Source organism: Choloepus didactylus (genome assembly GCF_015220235.1).
Source record: "Choloepus didactylus isolate mChoDid1 chromosome 13 unlocalized genomic scaffold, mChoDid1.pri SUPER_13_unloc1, whole genome shotgun sequence".
In the NCBI taxonomy this organism is placed as follows: Eukaryota; Metazoa; Chordata; class Mammalia; order Pilosa; family Megalonychidae; genus Choloepus; species Choloepus didactylus.
The window spans coordinates 321,064-344,539 of NW_023637588.1; the positions used below are offsets into that span (position 1 = coordinate 321,064).

General features: G+C 36.1%; 1 pseudogene; it reads left to right on the forward strand.

Annotated features, from left to right (window-relative positions):
• Positions 1 to 1,057: 1,057 nt before the first annotated feature.
• Positions 1,058 to 1,995, forward strand: LOC119524771 (annotated as a pseudogene).
• Positions 1,996 to 23,476: the final 21,481 nt, after the last annotated feature.

Sequence of the window (23,476 nt, forward strand, 5' to 3'; positions counted from 1 at the left end):
AATTTCATCTGTGCAGCAAACATCGCATAACATCTTTAGTGTGAGAAACAATACAGACTAAACAAAATGGTATATATTTCCTAATTTTTCCCTCTTTACTCCTCTTTATTCACTCTGTGACACAATTTTCCTTCATAAACTCTTGTACAAATCACCATGGAGATGCTCCTTGACTGTCACCTTAATTCTGAAGGTTGGATTAATGTGCCCATAAGTTGGTTATGGGGAGTCATGGACATGAGAACTATCTCTGCTCAAGAAAGGAAATATATTTTTTGAGCATTCTATTCTGTTTACCACATCTAATTTCCTACTACTGGCCTAGAAAATAGGAAGAATAGTTTCCAATTTCATATTTGGACTTTTTCTGGGCAGGAAAATAATTCACATATTTTGAATTATGTAGAGGAGAATCCCTAACTTCTGGATCACTCTGTGTTCAATTTCTTTAAATTTAGTCCAATATATGGAAAAAAATTCCAGATTGCTTGATTTCTAGTCTATCCTCCCTTCATTCACTTTTCATTGCACATGTTAGGTCAGGTATGCACTCTTCCTACATCTACAATCTCACATTCCCCAACAGTGGGATTGCAAAGAACCTAACCTGGGTAAATTTATGTTACTGAGAGAATGAACTAAAAAAAAGTGCATATTATATAGTATCACAATAGCCATGACTGAACAGGGCTTAGTAAAGTTTTCAGAGAACAGGTGTGTTAATTTTTATGGAGTGGTAACATATCATCTGATCTATTTCAAGTCCAACAAACCACCTAACCAAAACAACTTCTCAATTCTAATGTAATAAGTGTGAAGTCCTATGTAAAGTTTCTCTTGATGCTAAAATTAGTTTTGATCAGTGAGATCCACTAAGGTGTTTCACAACTGGAATAAATTGAAAATTGTGGGGTTTTTTAATAATTAATAAAAACAGTGTTTGGTATTGATATCCTATTTTTCTGAATTTAATGTAAAACAATTTTCCCTCCCATTAGTCTGTTCCTAGGAGGTAGAAAAAATATTATGTTTCCCTGAACATGAAGTCTAGTGACAAATGGAGAAGGAAAACTGCTGCACTTGGTCAGAGTTCATGCTCCTGGGATTATCAGACATCCCTGAGCTGAGTGTTTTCCTCTCCCTGGTGTTCCTTCTCATCTATGGAGTCACAGTGATGGGCAAACTGGGCATGATCGCAGTGATCCAGGTCAGCTCTCAGCTTCACCCCCCCATGTACTTTTTCCTTAACCACCTGTCCCTTGTGGATTTCTCTACTCCACCATCATTGTGCCTAAGATGCTGGCCAATATCTTAGACCAGGTAAAAGCCATTTCCTTCCAGGGGTGTCTGGTACAATTGTATTTATTTTGTACTTATGCAATCACTGAGGTCTTCCTATTGGCCTATGACCACTTTGTGGCCATCTGTAATACAATACTCTACATGGTTATCATGTCTCAGAAGCTCTGTTTGGGACTGGTACCTTCCTGCTGTCTCTGTGGAGCAGTGTGTTCTCTGATTCACATTTGCTTAGCTCTTCAGATCCCATCCTATAGATCAAATGTGATTAACCACTTCTGTGATTTATCCCCTCTCTTATCTCTTGCTTGCTCTGATGTGTCTATGAATGAACTGCTGTGGTTTATTGTTGCCACTTCAAATGAGATCATCACCATCATTAACATCCTCCTCTCCTATTTGTTTATTCTCATCACCATCCTGAGGATGCACTCTGCAGAAGGAAGGTGCAAAGCCTTTTCCACATGCGCTTCCCATTTCACAGCCATCATTATCTTCCATGGAACAATCCTTTTCATTTATGGCAGACCCAGTTCTGACTATAGCATGGAAACTGATAAAGTGGCCATGGTGTTCTATACTGTAGTGATTCCGATGCTGAACCCCCTGATCTATAGCCTGAGGAACAAGGATCTGAAGGCAGCCCTCAGGAAAATGGTGGAATTCAAATTACTTTCTGCAGGGCTAATTTCTTAGCCTGACTTATGGTTTCAAAAGGAAGCTTCAGTGAGGAGCTTGTGTCATAGTGAATGTGGTTAAAATGGCAAATAGGGAAGAACACTAAAATCCAGGGGACTATGCATCCTTTGATTTCTACTTGTCTTTGAGCTTTATCTAAAAATCCCCTTTATTGGTCAGAATATAGTAAAATGTGTTTGAAACCTTTGTTTCTCTTCTCCCATCCATAAATGTTTTGAGTGACTTTGTAGATGGTAATGTTTGGTTCAAGGTTTTGGTTTCAGATAACACCAACTTATCTCTCACTAACATACATAAAGAGAAATTTCTTTCCCTCACCCTTAATTTATCTGACTTGTAGTGAATAGACTTCATTTTTCTTTCAGGGAGTTTCCCATGTACTTACCTGTATTTGCAGGTGTGATTTTGTGTTATTCTGCTTATTTTCCTTCTTGACTATTTTTTATATTATAAGGATTGTAATTATGAAAATTTAAAAAAATATTCTCATCTTTAAAAGGGAGATAATAATTCTGTACCTATACATAAAATTGTAATCAAAATTATTTAAATTATCTGTCTTAAATTTAGTGCCATATATAGTAAAGTCTAATTGATTAATGTACTAGCTGCTGATATTGTCATTTTTACTTTTTGCTCTGTATTTCACTTTAATTCTTGATTAAACAAGTACACCATGAAATTCATTTCCTACCTTTTTCAAGTTTCCATGACTTTGTTAATGTTATTGTGTTCTGCCTGATTTTATTTTACTCATTCTCTACATTTCCAAGTCTTTCACTTTACATTAGTTTCCTGTGGCTCCTGAACAAGTTACCACAAACTTATATGTTTAAAATAATAGAAATGTATTTTTCAATGTTCTGGTGTCTGGAAATCTGAAGTGAGTATCACTGGGCCAAAATCAGGTTATCTGCAGTGTCTCCCTCTGGGACTCTAAGGGAGACTACATTCCTTGCCTCTTCCATCTTCTGGTGGCTGCTGGATTCCTTGGCTTATGGCCTTAATACCACAATATTCAAGGTACTTTCACAAAACTGTCTTGTCTGTGTGAGTATGTGTGTGTGTGTGTGTATGAAATAAGCTTACTTCTCTCTCTTACATGAATGTTTGTGATGGGAATTTTGCCCACCCACACAATCCAGAATGCCCTTCTCAATTGTAAAAACTTAGCTCAAGCATATCTGCAAAGAACATTCTTCTATATAGGGTAGCATTTACAGGTTCCATTTATTAAGATGTCTGATATTTATGTGTACTGTGGGGGTTGAAAAGTCAAATTAATATATCCATCTTTTTTAAATCAAATTATAATTTGCATTCTCTATATTCCTATACTGTTAAATTTGTATTCATTTCCTCACTCCTGTAAGATATCATTTGGTATTGGTTAATGTCTACATTTTTGTTAAAGACACTCAGTTAAATGCAACATTGATCCTTGTTGCTATAATGAATTGGGAAGAGCACATGTCTTGACATTAAACAACTGTGTCCAGGTTCTGACCCTGATTAGTGATTTTGATCAAGATACTTAAATTCTATAACCTCAGTTTTCTGAAATATTAACTGGGGATAAGCTAACAGCCTGAGTGACTTACTGGAGGGTTTATATATAATAACAAGTATGCAAGGAACTGCTTAAGGAATACAGTATAATTAATTTTCCTGATAAAGAAACTTTTGAGGTCATGGTTCATGTATTAACCATTTGGAAATATGCCACTAACCCTGTCACAAATAGCTACTCATTATCTCAATTGAGTAAATGAATATATACTAGCTGAAAGGAATTATGTTGATTTTATAATGAAAATATGGCCCTGCTTTCATTTTCAGTTATTTTAAATGAGGTAAAATTTCCTTACTATCTGAGACCTGAAATTTATGATGAGAGAAAGAGAAATCCTTTGCCTTTGCTTCTCCAACTAGATAATGGTTCCTTAGCCTTGGCACTCCTGACATTTTGGACCAGACAATTCATTGCTGTGGAGTTCTGTCCCGTGCATGTAAGATGTTGAGCAGCATCATTGGCAACTCTCCACTAATTTTCAGTACCACCCCTAATGTGCCCCCACATTTGTGACAAGAAATTTATCTCCAGACATTGATAAATGTCCCCTGGGGAGAAAAAAAAATGACCCATGTTGGGACCCAATGAACTGGAGAGTATCAATATACAATGCACTATTCTCAAAGAACTTAAAACATTGAACTAGCCTTTATGTAAGAAGAATTTTCAGCCACTCAAGCCCCAGCATTTCACCAGGTTACTATTTAATATTTTCTCCAGAACCTACAATGCCCCATTACCTTGGAATTCTGGGTCTTCAGGGACATACAGTAACTGTCATGTTACTGAGGATATGTATCTGCCTTTCTATCCTACTGAGAAGTGGCTGCAATGAGTCTAAAGTTTCCTTTCCTATTATTTATTTACTTTTTGATCCCATTTTTCTACTCAACTGTCCATATATTGGGCAAAAGGAGTGAGAGCCACAGGTTTTCACAATCACCTGCTCAGACTATGTAAGCTTTATAGTTATATGATAGTGTTCAAGAATCAAGGATATTGAATTGCAGTTCAACAGTTTCAGGTATTTCCTTCTAGCTATTCCAATATACTAAAAACTAAAGAGGGATATCCATACAATCAATCCTGTTGAAAATTCTATACTCCTTCAGCATTAAATACCCAATCTACTCTCTATCATTTCTACACTCTTCCCCAGACTTCTCTTTCCTGTATTTTCCTATCTGTCTGTAGCTCTCCCTTTAGTATTTCTTATAGAGGAGGGCTCCTCTTCAACTCTCTCAATGTCTGTTTATCTGTAAATATTTTAAACTCTCTCTAATTTTGGAAGGAGAGTTTTGCGATATAAAAGTTCTTAGATGGCAGTTTTTCTCTCGGTATCTTGAATATATCATGCAACTGCCTTCTTGCCACCATAGTTTCTGCTGAGAGATCTGCCCTTAGTCTTATATGGCTTCCCTTGTATGTGGTGGATTATTTTTCTCTTGTTGCTTTCAGAATTCTCAGTCTTTGACATTTGATAATCTGGTTAGTAAGTGTCTTGGAGTATGTCTATTTAGATCAATTCTGTTTAGGGTATGCTGTGCTTCTTGGAACTGTGTTTTATGTCTTTTACAAGAATTGGGAAAATTTCATTGATTATTTACTCTATTATCCTTTCTGCCCCTTTTCCTTTCTCTTTTCCTCTGGGACACCCATAACATGTATATTCATGTGCTTCATGTTGTCATTCAGTCTCTGAGACCCTGTTCATATTTTTCCATTGTTTTCCCTATCTGTTATTTTGTGGTTGGATATCAGATGTCCTGTCCTCTAGTTCATTAATCCTTTCTTCTGCTCTCCAGGTCTGCTATTGCATGCCTCCATTGGGTTTTTCATCTCTTCTATTGTGCCTTTAATTCCCATAAGTACTGTCATTTGTTTTTTAAAGCTTTTGAGTTCTTCTTTATGGATACCAAGTGTCTTCTTTATATCCTTCATCTCTTTCATCACATTTTTTTTCAACTCATTGGCTTCATTTATAAGATTTGTTTGATCTTTATTTGTTTCAACTCCTGAATCCCAGTTGAGGTGTTAGATTGTTATTTTTACTGGGCCATGTCTTCTTCTTTCCTGGTGTGAGTCATGATATTTTGCTATCTCAGCATCTGATTTTCTTCATTATTTTATTCTGAAGGTCATTTTATCTCTTTTACCTAGGGTTTTCTTGTTTGTATTTGATCACTATCTTTTCTTTGTTTCTTTCACTGGCCAATTGTCATGTTGGTTCTGGCACATCCCCCAAGTATTCTCCCAAAAATCAGGCACCCACAGTGGCCTGCCACAGGAATGGGAGGTAGACACAGGGAACTCCAGCAAGTTCACTCTGTGTGGCAACACAAATCTTCTGGCTTCCAGTGATATTCTGTTTTTCGCTGGTCAGCAAGACCTGGGTTTGTTTTAGTGTATTGCTTTAATAGTTGGGTCTTTGGTATTTCTTATCAAAAAAGGGCTGAGTTCTTGAACAGGCATGTAGACCGGCTATTGTGGTCCTAAGAAATGGTCTGGAGCATCTTTTTAAGTATGTTTCAATTTCCTTGCACCTTCCAGACTGTTCAGCAGATGGTGCTGTTTGGTACCTTAATTGTCCTCAGAAGCTGCATTGACTCCAAGAACAGGCTGCATCAGCACAAATAATCTGAAACTGCAGGATTCCTATGCCCTCACTTTGCCAGCCAAAATCTGGCTTGATATGGGGCTCCACCTGCAGCATAGGACTCCCTCAGCTGACTCAGTACTCCAGCCATCCCCAAGGCAATGCCACTGGCTGCTGCTTCTATCAAAGTTGGGGGAAGAGCTTTCAGACCCAAGGTTGGAAACAGTCTATGTCTACATTTTCTCAGTCTCTTTGTCCTTCATTGATGTAGGCCTTGAAATAGCCTCCCCTGTTCCCTGGGTCTTCAAATGGTGAGGTTATGTCTCACTGCCATGACAGATTTTATATTCTGTGTCTCTGGTGGGTGGGGTCTTGTTTGATGATTTTATGCCTTTCCCAAACTGAGACAAAGTGAGGGGGAGGGGACAGGACCACCTAGTACAGGATGGAAGATTCCTACCTAGTGTTTCTTCTCTTTCCTCAATTCAACATTTACAGTGTCTTTCTCCTGTCTATATCCTCCTTCCAGAGTTTCAAAGAGTTCAAAATTGTCCTTTTTCCATTGAATCTCTTGAGAGAAGTGTTCAGTAGCTATCAACATCAATACATTGATGATGTCACACCAACACATTCTCTCTCAATCTCATTTTCAAGCGTCCAAGCATAGAATGGGATTTCCCATCTCCACATCATTCCTTCACTTTTTGTTTCCCTATCTTCCCTCATACACTACTTTGGACTTGAAAAATCCTTATGAGTTTATTAGCATGTTTGCATTGTATACCCTCCCCTTGTTTTGTGTCTAGGAAAAAGTCTGGCACAAACTATGCATCACTAGATGTATTTGTTGAATTGAGATTACCTAATCTGGCCAGGATTACCAGAATTCAATTGAACAGAGGTGAAAATGTATCACAGTACATGTCAGTGACACAGCCTGGGAAAATATGTTTGCAAATCACACATCTAACAAAGCACATGTATACAGAGTATATAAAGGACTCTCAACTCAAAACTATGAAAACCAAGGCCTCTCTCCCCAAAAGGGCACAAGATAGGAAAATAACATTAATTGGTAAATTGCTGGAGGATCAGTTTGAACTAGCTTGAGAGTTAAGTAATCTGATGATGCAGGTGTTTGTTTGGGGGTCACAGGAACACTCTTTTGAGTTTTGTCCTAAGAACCCAACCAGATTCTTACTTTGAAGACAGAAAATTCCCCTTCTGCTTCCAGAAGGAGAGGAGAAAAGTAACCATTTTGAAATACACCTGGAGGGGATTGTTCTCTTTATCAAAGGTCTTCCCTCACAATAGACTGTTTTTCCAAAGGCTAATTAGATTGGGTTTTACTAGAGCCTCACCAACCTGAGGAAAGGGAAATACAGATCTCAAGCCCCCTCTAGTCTAAGACAAATGAGAAGGGAAATACCAAATTCCAAAACCTTTGGATTTTTCTGTATCAGCTTTTTTTTAAAACAAAAGCTGATAAGTGCTTATGAAGATCACAGCCATGGGGCATAGATTCCCTAGGAACCTGAGACCAAATTACAGAGTTATAAATGATTTCCCTTTTCCCACACTTTACCACCACAACAATAATCACATAAATTTATGATGGAAAGAAATGCAAGGCTCAAACCTTATCTTACAAGGAATCTCCCAGAAAATCCAAGTCATCAGGGAAGAGTAAAACAACACAAGGCGAAATTTCAGCCTTTAACACATACAGCTAAATCAAATGTCAAACACAGTTGAACTCCTAGACAGATTAACATAAAACCTCACACTAAAGAATTATGTGCCTCACTTCCTTTCACATGGTATACCGTGTCTAACATTCAACATTAAATTGTAATGCATTCTAAAAGACAAAAATGCATTATGAATAGGCAGAGCAAGTATCAGAAACAGATTCAGATATGCCAGAGATTTTTGGAATTATTACATCAAGAATTTAAAATAATTATGTTTAATTTGGTCACAGCTTTAATGGAAAAAGAGGACAGCATAATAACAGATGGGTGATATGATCAGTGAGAAAAAAACTTGAAATCAAAAGGAAGTACTAGAAATAAAAAACAAAACACTGAAACAGAACAAAGATAGGCATATCAATTGATGGAATGGAGTTGAGGGTGCATGAATAAGCCCTCACATCTATGGCCAATTGATTTTTGACAAGGCTGCCAAGTCCATTCAATTAGAAAAGAATAGTCTGCAAAAAATGGTGCTAGGATAACTGGGTATCTATGTGATAAAGAATGAAATAGGACTCCTACTTTACCCCATATTCAAAAATTAACTCAAAATTGATCAAATACCACAATACATTAACCAGTACATTAAAACTCCTAGAAGAAAACATAGGAAAGCCTCTTCAGGGTCTTGTGTTGAGAAATGATTTCTTGGACTTTACACTGAGGGGAACTGTAGGCTGACAAACACCACCTGCTGCACAGGACAGGAAAAGTACAGAGTCTAGAGACCTCAAAGGAAAGTCTGACAACTTACTGGGTATCATCCTCAGGGAAACATACAACTAATTACACTTTTCTCCTGAGATGTGGGCCCATCTGGTCTGGGAAAATCTGACTGTGGTAATCAAGGAAACCAGCTGCCAAGACAACAAAAAATTATGCCACATTAGAAAAAAATGAAGATAGGGTACAGTCAAAGGAACAAACTTACACTTCAACTGATATAAAGGAATGAAACAACTAATTATGAACAAAAAAATCTCCTAAATCAATCCAAAAATCAAAGAGTTGAGGGAAAATACAGCAAAATAGATGAAGAGTATAAAGAAGATACTGAGTGAACATAAGGAAGAACATGAAAGTTTGAAAAAAAAACCATTGGAAGAAAATATGGGAAAGAAAGGCACAATACAAGAGATGAAAAACACAATACCAGTCTTGAAGAAGCAAAAGAAAAGATTCATGAACTAGAGGAAAAGACATCTGAAATGTTACACACAAAAGAACAGATAGGGAAAAGAATGGGAAAATAGGAGCAGCATCTTATGGAACTGAATGGCAACATGAAGCACAAGAATGTATGTGTTCTGGGTGTCCCAGAAGGAGAAGAGAAGGTTAAAGGGGCAGAAACAATAATGGAGGAAATATCACTGAAAATTTCCCAATTTCTATGAAAGACATAAAATTACAGCATGCCCCAAACAGAATAGATCCAAATAGACCTATGCCAAGACACTTAATAATCAGATTAGCTAATGTCAATGACAAAAGAGAGAATTCTAAAAGCAACAAGAGAAAAGTGATCCATCACATACAAGGGAAGTTTGATAAGACCATGTGCGGATTTCTTGATAGAAACCATGAAGGCAAGAAGGCAGTGGTATGATATATGTAAGATATTGAAAGAGAAAAACTGTCAACCAAAAATTCTATATCTAGCAAATCTGTCCTTCAAAGTGTGAGAGAGATTTTAAAATATTCTCAGACACTGAGAGAGTTTGTGAAAAAGATGCCTGCTCTACAGGAAATATTAAAGGGAGCATTACAGACAGACAGGAAAAGACAGGAGAGAGAGGTTTGATGCACAATATAGGGTGATGGTAGCACAGAAATGTAAATACAGTGAACAAAGATGTCTGTGAATACAGTAGAAAGAGGAAGGTTGGGCATGTAGGACACCAGAAGGAAAGATAAAAGAGAAAGACTGGGACTTCATAGCTCAGTGAATCCTAGAGTGGTCAATGATTGTGATTAAATATACAAATATGTTTTACATGAGGGAGAACATATGGATGTCAACTTTCCAAGGTGTTAAAAATGGGATGGTATTGGGGAAAAATAAAATCAATGCAAACTAGAGTCTATAGTTAACAGTAACATTGTAATATGTTTCCATTAATTATAAAAAAGGTAATACACCAAATCCAAATGTGTGTAAGAGTGAGATATAAGGGAGGGGCATGGGATTCTCACCATTAGTGGTGTTGTCTGACTTCTTATTTTATTTTATTTTTATTTTTTATTTTGTTGCTTTTTAGTTGTCTTTTTTATTTTTATTTTTTTATTTTTACTTTTTTTGCCTCTTCCTCTTTCTTTGTTGAAGAAATGGAAATGTCCCTATATAGGTAGTGATGGTGAACACATAACTGTGATTTTATAGGAAACCACTAATTATTTATTTAGGAGGGAATGTATGGTGTGTGAACAAAACTGTCTAAAAAATAAACAGATGGATATAAATGCTGAAGAAAATCTTAAGAAAGAGATGTACATAATCATCATTTGTGGGGAAGTAGAATGGTGCAGCCCATCTGGAAGGCAGTGGGGTGTTTCCACAGGTAGCTAAGCATGGGGTTGCCATATGGTCCTGCAATTTGGTTATTGGGTATATGCTTGGAAGAACTGAAAAGAGGGACATGAATGAAAATTTGCACAGTGGGGTTTATGGTATCACTATTCAACATCTGCAGTGGATAGAGGAGACCAAAGGGCATATTGACTGATGAAGTGAATGGTGAACTGTAGTGTATGCATACAATGGAATATTGAGTTGCTACAGAAGAAGAGAAGTTGTGAGGTTAATGGACATTGAGGAGAGTATACTGGGTGAAATGAACCGGAAATGAAAAGAAAAACATTATAATGTTTCACTAATAAGGACAAAATATAAAGTGCAAACTCTGAGAACTGAGTTTGAGAGCACAGATTATCAGAGGAAGGTTTGCTATAAACGTTGTTAATTGGAAGCTCTTATAGCAGTTACATCTATTCCTGACTTGCAATGGTTATTTCTAAATTCTGAGATGACAGTCCCTGGAACTTTGTGTACCTGTGTGAAACCTGAGACTCAGAGCCAGAATCTGGCAGTTATGAATGTCAGCATTACCCCAGAGAGCAAATATTAAGGAGTCTGAAAGAAGAGATCAAACTTCAATTAGAGATATGAATGAAATGGACTTGGTTAGGCCCAAGGTAAATCAGACTAAAGGGTAAAGGATCATATTGATGGTGTTTTTAAAACTTCAACTTCTGTGTCATACCAATGGATGAGATGTTTATTTGGTGCAAAATCTGTATTTTTTATAACACATTACATAATTTAATGTGTATGGTCAATTTATTCAAACAACATAATTACATGGGATATTGAATAAGGAGTGAAATCTGGTCAGATTTTACAGGTTAGTGTGAAGACCCAATATAACACAGAGTAATTTGGGCAGATAATTAAAAATGTATTTGCAAAGCCCTCTAGAGTGACTGTGGGAAAATGTGGAAATATTACGTTTCCCAACCTGGGGAATTAATGATATTCTCCCAAGCATTAGGAGCTACCAATTTAGAAGGCTGAGCCATTGATCTTCGGGCTTGCCCTAATGAAGTTTGTTAATGCAAAGGAGAGGCTTAGCATCCTCAAAATTTGTCTAAGTCACCCCCAGAGAACCTCTTTTTATTTCTCTGATGTGACCTCTCTCTCTAAGACAACTCCACAGGTAAACTCACTGCTTTCCCCCAACATTGGACATGACTGCCAGGGGTACAAAACTTCCCAGGCAATGTGAGACATGGCTTACAGGGATGAGCTTGGCCCTGGCATTGTGGAATTGAGAGAGCATTCTTGGACCAAAAGGGGGAAGAGAAATGAAACAGAATAAAATTTCAGTGGCTGAGAGATCTCAAATAGAGTTGAGAGGTCATTCTGGAGGTTATTCTTATACATTATACAGATGTCCTTTTTTATTTTTCAATGTATAAGAATAGTTAGAAGGAAATACCTGAAATTGCTGAACTACAATCCAGTAGCCTTTATTCTTGAGGACGGTTGTATAGACATATGGCTTACACTGTTTGGCTGTGTGATTTTAAAATCCTTGTGGCTCCCATTCCTGTTGCACAGTGCATAAACAGATGAATAGGAAAATGAGGACAAAAAGTAAATGAGTAATAGGGAAGGATTGGGGGTATGGGATGTTTTGGGTATTCTTTTTTACTTTAAATTTTATTCTTATTTTTTGTGTGTGGGAACAAAAATGTTCACAAATTGTGGTGATGAATGCACAACTATGTAATGTCATTGTGAATGACTGATTATCCACCATGGATGATTATATGATATGTGAATATATCTCAATAATATTGAATTTAAAATTCACAGTTATGGTTAGAGACATAAACATCCTCTGTCAGTAATTGAAAGATCCCATAGGCAGTATATCAGTAAGGATATAGTTGAACTGGAAAACACCATTAAGAATTTCCAATTGACATTTATAGAATTCTTCATTCAGCAACAGCAGAATACACATTCTCTCAAAGTCATATGGAACATCCACCAAGATATACCACATCATGGGCAATAAAATACATGCAAACAAAAAACATAATAAAAAGCATATCAAGTACACTTTAAAATTACAATGGCATTAAACTAGAAATCAGTAACAAAAAGACAGCTATTAAAAAAACCCAAATTTGACATTTCAACACACTTTTAAATAACACATTGGTCAAAGAAGAAGTCCCAAGAAAAAAAATTAAAAACATTTTGAACCAAATGAAAAGAAAGAACAACTTATCAGAATTTGTGGGATGCAGCAAAAATAGTGCTTAGAGGGAAATTTATAGAAATAAGTAAATGTATTAAAAAAGAAGAAAGATTTAAAATTAATAATCTAAGCTTCCACCTCAGGAAACTAGAAAAAGACAGCAAATTATATAAAATAAGGAGAACAAAAAAAGAGTAAAAGCAAAAATCAATGAAATTGGAAGCAAGAAAACAAAAGAAAAATCAGGAAAAACACAAGCCATTTCTTTGAAAAGACCAATACAATTGACAACCCAGTAGTCAGTCTAATCAAGAGGAAAAGAGTGCAGACATAAGTTACTAATATCAGAAATGGAAGAGGGACCATCACTACAGATCCCATGGACATTAATAGGACAATAAAGGAATATGATTAACAACTCTATGCCTATAAATTTGTTACCTTAAATTAAATCCACACAAATTTATACAAAGAAAGAGATCATCTGAATTGGTCTACATCTCATAAAGAAACTGAGTCAATAGTTAATCTTCCAAAAGAGAAAGCACAAGGCCAAAATGATTTGACTAGTGAATTCTACCAAACATTTAAAGAAGAAATTACATCAATTCTCCATAATCTCTTTGAAGCAGAGTGTACACTTCCTAACACATTTTATGGAGTCAGCATTACCTTAATATTAAAACCAGGCAAAGACATTAAAATGAAGGAAAATGACAGGCCAAAATCTGTGAGAAATATTGATGTAAAAATCCTCGAGAAAATATTAGCAAACTGAATCCAACAATGTATACAATGAATTATACATCATGGCAAGGTTGGATTTATTATAGGTATTAAAGACTGGTTCAACTTTTTAAAATCATTAATGCAATCTCTCATATCAACAGTCTAGAGTAAAAATAGAATGATCATAATGGATGAAAAACAAAACATTTCCCAAAATCTAATACCCTTTCATGATAAAAAAAGAATCTCTGCAGACCAGGAATAGAAGGAACTTCCTCAACATGATAAAGAATATATACAAAAATACTACAGCCAACATTATATTTGTCATGTCCCAAGGGGGATTTTTGCAGCTGAAGGACTAAAGAAGGCACTGGACTCATTCTGAGGCATGAGATTTTATTTGGGACTTATAGGGTGGGAAGTCAGTCAAGCTGCTCTGAATGAGGTCAGGAGCTGCTCTGAATGGCAGCCAGTTCAGAGCTCAGGGCAAAGGTAATCCACACTTTGAGGGGAACTGCCAGTTATAGTGACATTCCAATGGGTATGAAATCACATTCATGGCAATGGGAAACTTGTGGCAGAGGGAAGGATTTATTGTATTCAACATGAAAGAGGGAAGGGTTACAGGTTATCTTGTAGGTAATAGTATCTCATGGGTTTCTGGAAGGAGGTAAACAATAGACTATATTTAGTGCAGGAAGCCTGGTTTTACAAGGAGGGTAGGTTAAACCTTAACTGACCTAGGTCACACAAGCTGCTGTGTGCACAGTCTTCAATGTCCTTAGGGAAGGCCCTGGACCGAGGGCTCCTACAATATTTATTAGTGTAAAACTAGATGATTTGCCCCTAAGATTAAGAAAAAAACAAGGGTGTCTACTTTCACCACTCCTATTCAAAATCATACTGGAAATCCTGGCTAATGAAATAAGAAAAAAATAAAAGAAATAAAAGGTACATAGTTTGGTAAGGAGTAAACAAAATTATCTTTTTCACAGTTGACAGAATTGCCTATGTCAAAAAACCCAAATAATTGATGAAAAGCTCCTGGAACTAATAAGTGATTATAGCAAGGCTGTAGAATACAAAGTTAATATGCAAATTCAATTACTTTTCTATACACCAGAAATGAACAATTGGCTTTCAAAATGCAAAAAAAAACACCATTTACTTTCACACAGAAAATTATACTTAGAAGTATAACAAAATATGTACAAGAGCTATATGAGCAATCTATAAAGTTCTCATGAAAGCAAAAAAAGAATATCTAAATAAATGGAGTGTTATTCCATGAACATGGATAGAAAGAACCAATATCATTAAAATGTCAGTTCTATTCACTTAATGCATGATTCAATGAAACCTAAGTCAACATCCCAGCAAGTTATTATTTGGATACTGAGAAATTGATTCTAAGGTTTATATGAAAATACAAAACACCCAGAAAAGCCACAAAAATACTGAGGAATAAAAAGTTGGAAGACTTAATGCTACTCAACATCAAGACCTATTATAAAGCTACATTGATCAAAGGCAGAAAAGTGCCTGTGAAAAAATAGACAAATAGATCAATGGAACAGAATAGAGAACCCAGAAATAGACCACACATATATAGTCAACTGATCTTTGACAAAAGAACAAAGTTATTTCAGTGCAGAAAGAATAGTTTTTTCTACCATGGCAGTGAAAGAAATGAACATCCATATGCCAAAAAAGGCATCTAAACACAGACTTACTCCCTTCATAAAAATCAACTCAAAATGGATTGTAATCCTATAAGTAAAAGGCAAAATTATTAACATTCTAGAGATAACATTGGAGAAAACCTAGGTAAACTTCAGTTTGTCAATGACTTTTAGAAACTATACCAAAAATACGATCCATGAAAGAAATGATTAAATTGGATTTCATTAAATGGTAAAGTTTCTGCTCTTTGAAGGACAATGTTAAGAGAATGAAAATAAAAACCATTTACTGGGGGAAAATATTTACAAAACACTTATCTGACAAAGAACTTGAATACAAAATATATGAAGAACTCTAAAAATGCAATAAAAAGAAAATAACCCATTCACAAAATGGAATAAAAAGGATCTGAACAGAGACTTCACCAAAGAAGCCATGTAGATGGCAAATAAGCATGTAAAAAGATGCTCAACATCTCATTAGGCAATTGCAAATTAGATCAATAATGAGATGATACTACATACCTATTAGAATGGCTAAAATCCCAAATATTATCACTACCAAATGCTGGTGAGGATGTGGGAGCAACAGGGAATCTTTCATTGCTGGTATGAATGTAAAATGGTACCACCACTTTGGAAGACAGTCTGGAAGTTTCTTACCAAGCTAAAGATAACTTATCACATAATCCAGCAATCATATTTCCAGGTATTTGACCAAATGAGTTGAAAACTTAAGGCCAAACAAAACCTGCACACAAATCTCTATAGCAGCTTCATTCATATTTGATAAAAATAGGAAGAAACCAAGATAGACCTTAAATAGGGGAGTGGGAAAACAAACTGTGGCACATCTGCACAATAGGTTATTTTTATCAATGAAAAGAAATGAGTGATAAAACCACAGAAAGAAATGGATGAATCTTAAATGCATATTGGAAAGAAAAAGAAACCAGTATGAAAAAGCCAAATACTATATGATTCCAACTATATGGCATTCTGGAAAAGGTCAAACTGTAAAGACATTAAGATTAGTGGGGCCATGGGTTTGTGGTAGGTGATGGAGGGGTAATGAATGGGTGGAAGATGGGGCATTTTCAGGGAAGTGAAATTATTTTGTATGATACCACCAAGGTTGAAAATTGACAGTATGCATTTGTCAAAACCCATTGAACAGTACAATATTTAGAGTGAACTAAAAGTAATTATAGATTGTAGTTACTAATAATATGTCAATATTGGCTCATCAATTGCAACAAATGCACCAGATTATTTCAAGATGTTAACAAGGAAAGCTATTTTTGTGTCTGGATATATGGAAACTCTTCATGCTTTCTCTGCAATTTTTCTATAAACCTAAAACTGCTGTAAAATAAAATTTATTATGAAAAAATAAGTTACAGATAAACAGTTATTAAAATGGACAATTTTTAGAAATATCATAAGCATAAATAATAACATGACAAAACAAAATACAGTACAACCAGAATTCTAAAATATTGGTGGTGTGAATTCTACATGGCACACGCTGTTTAGATAACAGTTTGGTGATTTACTGTAAAGTTACACAAACACTTACCATAAGACCCATACTTCCAAATTGTATTACCCAAGTGAAATGTAAATATTTGTGCACACAAAAATTTTATGAATTATATAGGTACTACATTCTTTATCACCTAAGCTGGTAACAACCAGACTCTCCCTCAACTGGGGTGTGGATAAATGAACTGTAATACATGTGCATGAGTACACACTTGATTTATGTTCTGCCTTCAAAAGTCTGAATCAATTTCTCAGTTTGAATAAATGTATATGTTGTTGTTCTAGTTTGCTAATTATGCCTTTTTGCAAAACACCAGAAATGGATTGGCTTTTATAAAGGGGGTTTATTTGGTTACAAAGTTATAGTCCTAAGGCTATAAGGTGTCCAAGGTAAGTCATCAACAATCAGTACCTTCACTGGAGGATGACCAATGGTGTCTGGAAAACCTCGGTTAGCTGGGAAGGCATGTGGCTGGCATCTGCTCCAAAGTTCTGGTTTCAAAATGTCTTTCTCCCAGGACATTCCTCTCTAGGCTGCCGTTCCTCAAAAATGTCACTCTCAGTTGCTCTTGAGGTATTTGTTCTCTTAGCTTCTCTGGAGCAAAGTCTGCTTTCAAAGGCTATCTCTAAAATGTCTCTCTAAGTTGCAACTCCTCTCTCAGCTTCTTGCATACTTCAAAGTGTCTCTCTTAGCTGTAGCAACCTCACTCTTGTCTGAGCTTATATAGTGCTCTAGTAAACTAATCAAGGTCCATGCTGAATGGGTGGGGCTACATCTCCATGGAAACTATCCAGTGAAAGATCTCACTCACAGTTGAGTGATCACATCTCCACAGAAACATTCAGTCAAAAGTCTCCACCCAATCAACACAAATATGTTTCTTGCCACACAAGACTGAATCAAATATAATGGTGTTTTGGGGGACAAAATATATCCAAACCAGCAAAACCAGCACAGTTGTCATCTCACTTCCAATTTTGACTATATATATATATAAAAAGACATATATATATTTGCCACAGAGATCTTCTTGCCATGATCTGTTACATAAGGTGTCAGTTTATCAGTAAGTTTTATAGATACTCTCTTTGCTTGGCCATCATGGTACTCTCCTGCAATAGAATTAGAAGATGTGACCAATGGCTAGGAAATAGAAGAAGCAGGATCATTAAGTAAAACATATCAATACTAATATCACCAAATGAGCCAAGATACAAGTTTAGGGGCACTCTTTGACTTGCAGACAATGTATATGAGATCAAAAGAGGCAAAAATCCTGGCCATGAGTTCAAGGTGCCTTGATTGAAAAATTAAAAACTAAAGAGGGGTGGCAGAAGTGGGAGGTGTGGACCCACCTGGAAGTACCTCAGTACAGCTGTAGAGCTGTAAAGCTTCCTGTGGCTGTGGCCCCACTAGCAAATATTGTGCAGCCATGCCTCTTCAACTGGCTGGCAATGCCCAACCCCACATGGAAGATAGCAAGTTGTGCTAGTACAGCCATATAAATAAGTAATACCTGTAGACTCAATGCAACATGAACATTCATAGTGATGACAGATAAATGCAGACACTTGGGTATCAAATACTAGGCCAAACACTTGTAAAAAGTAACAGAGACTGTTACAGACAACTGCTGTATTGAGGCTCAGCATTCTCAGGCAGTTCAAGTTCCTGAAAGTTTAGGAAGTCACCAGAGAAAAAAACTAAAAAAATCCCATTGGATTTGTGGAAAACCTTCAGAAGAAGATTGGTATACAGCATCCATATCCACAGAGAGTTGTTCAGTTGCCTGAGATTGCATAGGACTGATATGCCAATAGCCTTTGGAACTTTGAATGAAAATTCAAAAACCATAAAAGACATACTAGAAGAGCTAAACTAGTTTTTGATAAAGTTTTACCTGCTAGACAAAAAGTCCTTTAGATCCTAAGAAGGATGAGGTGTCCCCTTCATACTCTACGTTGCCTTTGAGCAATGGTCTAGAAGGCTCAAACTGTCATCCTCAGACGGTAAGAGGACACCTGTGTGATGATAACAAACCTGAAAGTTTAAAAAGTTGTGGATTGCAGAAGAACAGAAAAAGCTTGAACAGCTACTCCTCAGATACTCTCATGAAGAAGTATAATATAAATGCCAGCAGAAGATAGCAGATAAAATGGGCAATAGGACAGCAAAACAGGTGGCCAGCCGAGTGCATAAGTATTTGATAAAGCTGATTAAAGTTGGCATTCCACTCCTAGGCAGAACACCACACTTATATATGTAATCCAAAAAGTATTTAACAATCAGACAATAGCATCTCCTTAATAAGCATCTCTTTAAATTAAATCTTCCACTTTCATAACATCCCATGAACCTCCAGTGTATATGGATGAAGATGATGAATGAACCTGTTTTCATAGCCACATGATATGGCTGTCAGAAGGCATCAGATGAAGAAAGTATTCCTATCATGTATAGGAATTTACCTGCATATAAAGTATTATTACAGTTTAAAAAGTTAAAGGAGCAGTTCCCCACTACTTGGGACCCGACTCCCAGGGGTGTAAATCTCCCTGGCAACGCAGAGTATGACTCCCAGGGATGAATGTGGACCCAGAATCGTGGGACTGAGAGTATCTTCTTGACCAAAAGAGGGATGCAAAATGAGACGAAATAGTTTCAGTGGCTGAGAGATTCCAAATGGAGTCGAGAGGTCACTCTGGTGGACATTCTTATGCACTATATAGATAACACCTCTTAGGCTTTAGTGTATTGGAATAGCTAGAAGTAAATACCTGAAACTACCAAAATCCAACCCAGCAGTCTGGACTCCTGAAGACAATTATATAATAATGTAGATTACAAGGGGTGACAGTGTGATTGTGAAGACCTTGTGGATCACATCCCCTTTAGCTAGTGTATGGATGAGTGGAGGAATGGGGATAAAAACTAAAGGACAAATAGGGTGGGATGGGGGGACGATTTGGGTGTTCTTTTTTCACTTTTATTTTTTTATTCTTGTTCTGGTTCTTTCTGATGTAAGGAAAATGTTCAGAGATAGATTGTGGTGATGAACGCATAACTATGTTATCATACTGTGGACAGTGGATTGTATACCATGGATGATTGTATGGTGTGTGAATGTATTTCAATAAAACTGAATTTAATAAAAAAAAAAGTTAAAGGAGCAGAAACATCCGCAGATGTAAACTGAAAGTGGCTTTGTCCAACATGTGAGCTTCAAGTGTGATAACTCTATGATGGAACCTATCCAGGGCATTTGATGGCACTTCCAGGATTGTCCTCCAGATATATCTTTGGATTTCTGTGATTCTTGCTCAGACTGCCTACAGGAAACATATTCACAAGGAAGATCACCAATTAGAATGTATTTATAGGTCACAGACATTGTAAGACAGAGATTACTGTGGGTCCTAGGGCACCAGTTATAATTACCTTGACCCAAACTACTTTCCAGCAAACAGATGACATGGAAGAGACCACCATTTATTAATCTTCTTCAACACATATCAATTGTCAAATATTTGCACAGTTTGGAAAGATTCTCTGCTTTCCCTGAAATAACACTCACAGGATGACAGCTTCCTGAGTGTTCTTGTCAAGTACAGCTCTGCACTGTTGTGGTTCTAGGTCACTGTTCAGGCTGAACATTCCTGGTGAGCAAAGGGTTTTCCCTGGTGAATTTTCCACCACCACCTTAAAACCTTTTAAGGTGGTGATCTTAAATGTATGAAATGGAGGACACTTTAAAGAGAGAGTAAATTCCAAAGGTTTCAGAGAACTCCTTCATAAATACAATAAAGAGAAGACAAAGCATTTATATATAGTTTAGTAGCTTTCATTTTGTTGTGAAAATAGTTTTCAGCCCAGAAACTGACTTCTTTAGACAAAGTTTTAACCAATAATGGTGTTTTGCTTCTAAGATATGCACTCTAAAATAGCTTGCTCTCCCAGTGATAGCTGTTGATGGTCTTTAGTAAATTTGGAGCTGCTTAACCATATTGATGTCAAATTTCTTTTAACCACAATGAACTGTTCTTATTACCAACAGTGAAGCACTAAAGGAGGCAATTGTGGAGTTGTTTCCTTAACCAGTTCATGGTGTGTGAATGCTATAAAAGTGTCTCTCAGATATATTTTTTAAATGTAATGCTACCTAAGATGATCATGTGATGTGTACAAACAATGGTGAAAAGAGCCATTGATAGTAACTGTGTCAAGTCTCTAATTCACAACATTAATTCATTTAAAATACACAGCCTTCTACCTCTGTATTTGCTGTCAGTGCAACTCATTGAAGAAAACTGCCTAACATAAAAATCATATATATGGTAATAATATCCCTCTTTTGTAGTCTGCACAAGATTGATAAAAGATTGTATTTTTATTACTATTTAAACAAGTGATTAAATTTAATCTGTACAGTGAGCAAAAGTTCACATTTTTTATACTGCTGGATTTTATTGTGCATCATTTAAAATATTTTGTATGTCTCTTCTTAACTATGTATATGGTATATTTTTGAATAGTGTTCATTTGTCAGGAGAACTGTGAGAAATAAACTGTGTGGATACTCTCTTTACTAAAAAAAAAAAAAAAACAGAAACAAAATAAAAGAGGGCCTCATGCACAATATTCCAAGTTAGAAGTTTGTTTTGGTCCACACATTTTCTCTCATGGAGATTATCACCACCTATAGGTTGGTGAAAACATTTCTTTTCTTTTGTAAATTGTGAAAGGGAGAGTGTGAAGGAGAACTAGAATGTGTCCTCAACTTCAAGTGCATTTTCTGGCAGATTAATTTTAGGAACATATTTCATAATAATTGAGAATATGAAAACTGCTTTATTTGAAAGTACTTTTCTTCACGTACACCTTAAAAAGACTGAATATGTACAGGGATACACAGACCTGGTTTTCAACATTGGAGTCTAGGCTGACATGAAAAAGAAGAGCACACCTAGGGTGGATACTTGAGGTTCCCCCATTTAATGGCTCCAGCATTGGAGATTCCTTAAGGAAAATGCAGCCCAGCCCTGGTTCCAGGTCTGTTCTCTTCAGCATGCAGTCATATGGGTGGGAAAACCAGAAAGCAGCATGATGGTTTGAGTTTGCTTGACTTTGGACAAGTTACACCTGTCTGTGCTTTAGTCATCTCTTTTGATAGGTGGGCATGAAAACATAAGTGATCTCTTGTATAGTTATTGTGATGATAAAATTACCTAAAATGTGTATAATATTTAGTGAGTTTTTTTTAAGAAAATCACATGAGTGAATACTTATCTAATATTTAGAACAGGTTCTGGCACATAAAAAGTGCTCAGCAGGTATAAGCTTTAATATAGTGTTTTTTTTTTGTTGTTTTTTTTTTTTTTTTTATCAGGAGACTCATTTCCTTTCTGGAGTTGGAAGGAATTCTGGTGTGGCTTTAGACAGTATAGTTCACAGAAAGATAGGGGATTTCATAATACTATGAGAAATGGAAATTTCATAAGAAATATTCATGTAATTTCAAAATGATAATATGATCTGTGGCTAATATATACAACACAAGGATGTAGAATTCCATAATGCACCAAGAAATTTGGAGGAGACATTAGGTTTCAAATAGCTTTTTCTCAAATTAGGATACTTTAAAAATTCCTCATGTATTCCAGAGAGGTATTTGTTTCTTATATCATCTATAGGCTTATTTTTATTTTTAACTTTTTTAATATTAGTATTCCACAGAGACTAATAATTGGGGTACTTAGGATCCATTTCCCAGGAGCTTCAATTACAGCATAAAATCTCTCACTCTAATGTATGCACAATGCTAACCTCTTCAGGACCAGGAAGGAAGTGTTTGGCCATTAGGTTTGTTTGCTAGAACTAGAACCAGGCTCAGTTTACTTGAAAATGGAAATGAATGTATATTCTGAGCAAAAAAAAATTTTAAAAAATATGCAAATTCAGATCTCCTATAATTAGAGAATCTTTTCACAGAACCCATATCCCTGTGCAATTATGGCTTGGTATACTCCTGTCATGGGAACAATTTCTTCTGTAACATCAAGTATTGGATAACATCTATTAGTATGTGTAAAAATATAGACTAAACAAAATGGTAGATCTTTTTTTATTTCTCCTTTCTTCCTTTTTCCACACCAATACTCCCCATGGACTCCAGTAAAGATGACCATGGAGATGCTTCTTAAATGTCACCCTCATTCTGATGGCTGAATTAATGTGCTTAGGACCTCCACATGGGCACATGTGAACTATTTCTGCTCAACAAAGGAAATGTGTTCCGCTGAAGTTTCTACTCGGTTTAACAAAGTCCAGTTTCTTCATATCAGCCTACAAAACTGGGAAGAAAAGGTTCCACATTAATTTTCTTTTTAAGCTCTTGGGCGGGTAAATTTTTCTTTTTTTTCTTTTTTTTTTTTTTGGTCAGATTGATTAAACCATGATGGCAGTACCACATGTTTTCCACTACTTTAAATTTAGTCCAATATATGGGCATATTTTCAGTCTAGGTATGTTTCTAGTCAAGGCTGTCTTCACTTGATTTCATGGCACTTCTCTCTATGAAGTCAGGTTTGTACCCTTTCTGCAGTCTAGGAGAGAGGATAAAGAGAAAAATTACTCAATTTCTGTATTGCTTTACTTAAAAAGTCTGGATGGCAGCTCCCACTAAACACAGAATACACAGCATTCTCCCATCCTATTCTTTGATATAATTTGGGAAAGTTTTCACTGTTTCCTTTTATGTGGATAAAATATTTATCAGTATGTATTGCAGCCAATGTAAATTGACAGCAGGTGATATCTCTTTATTCAG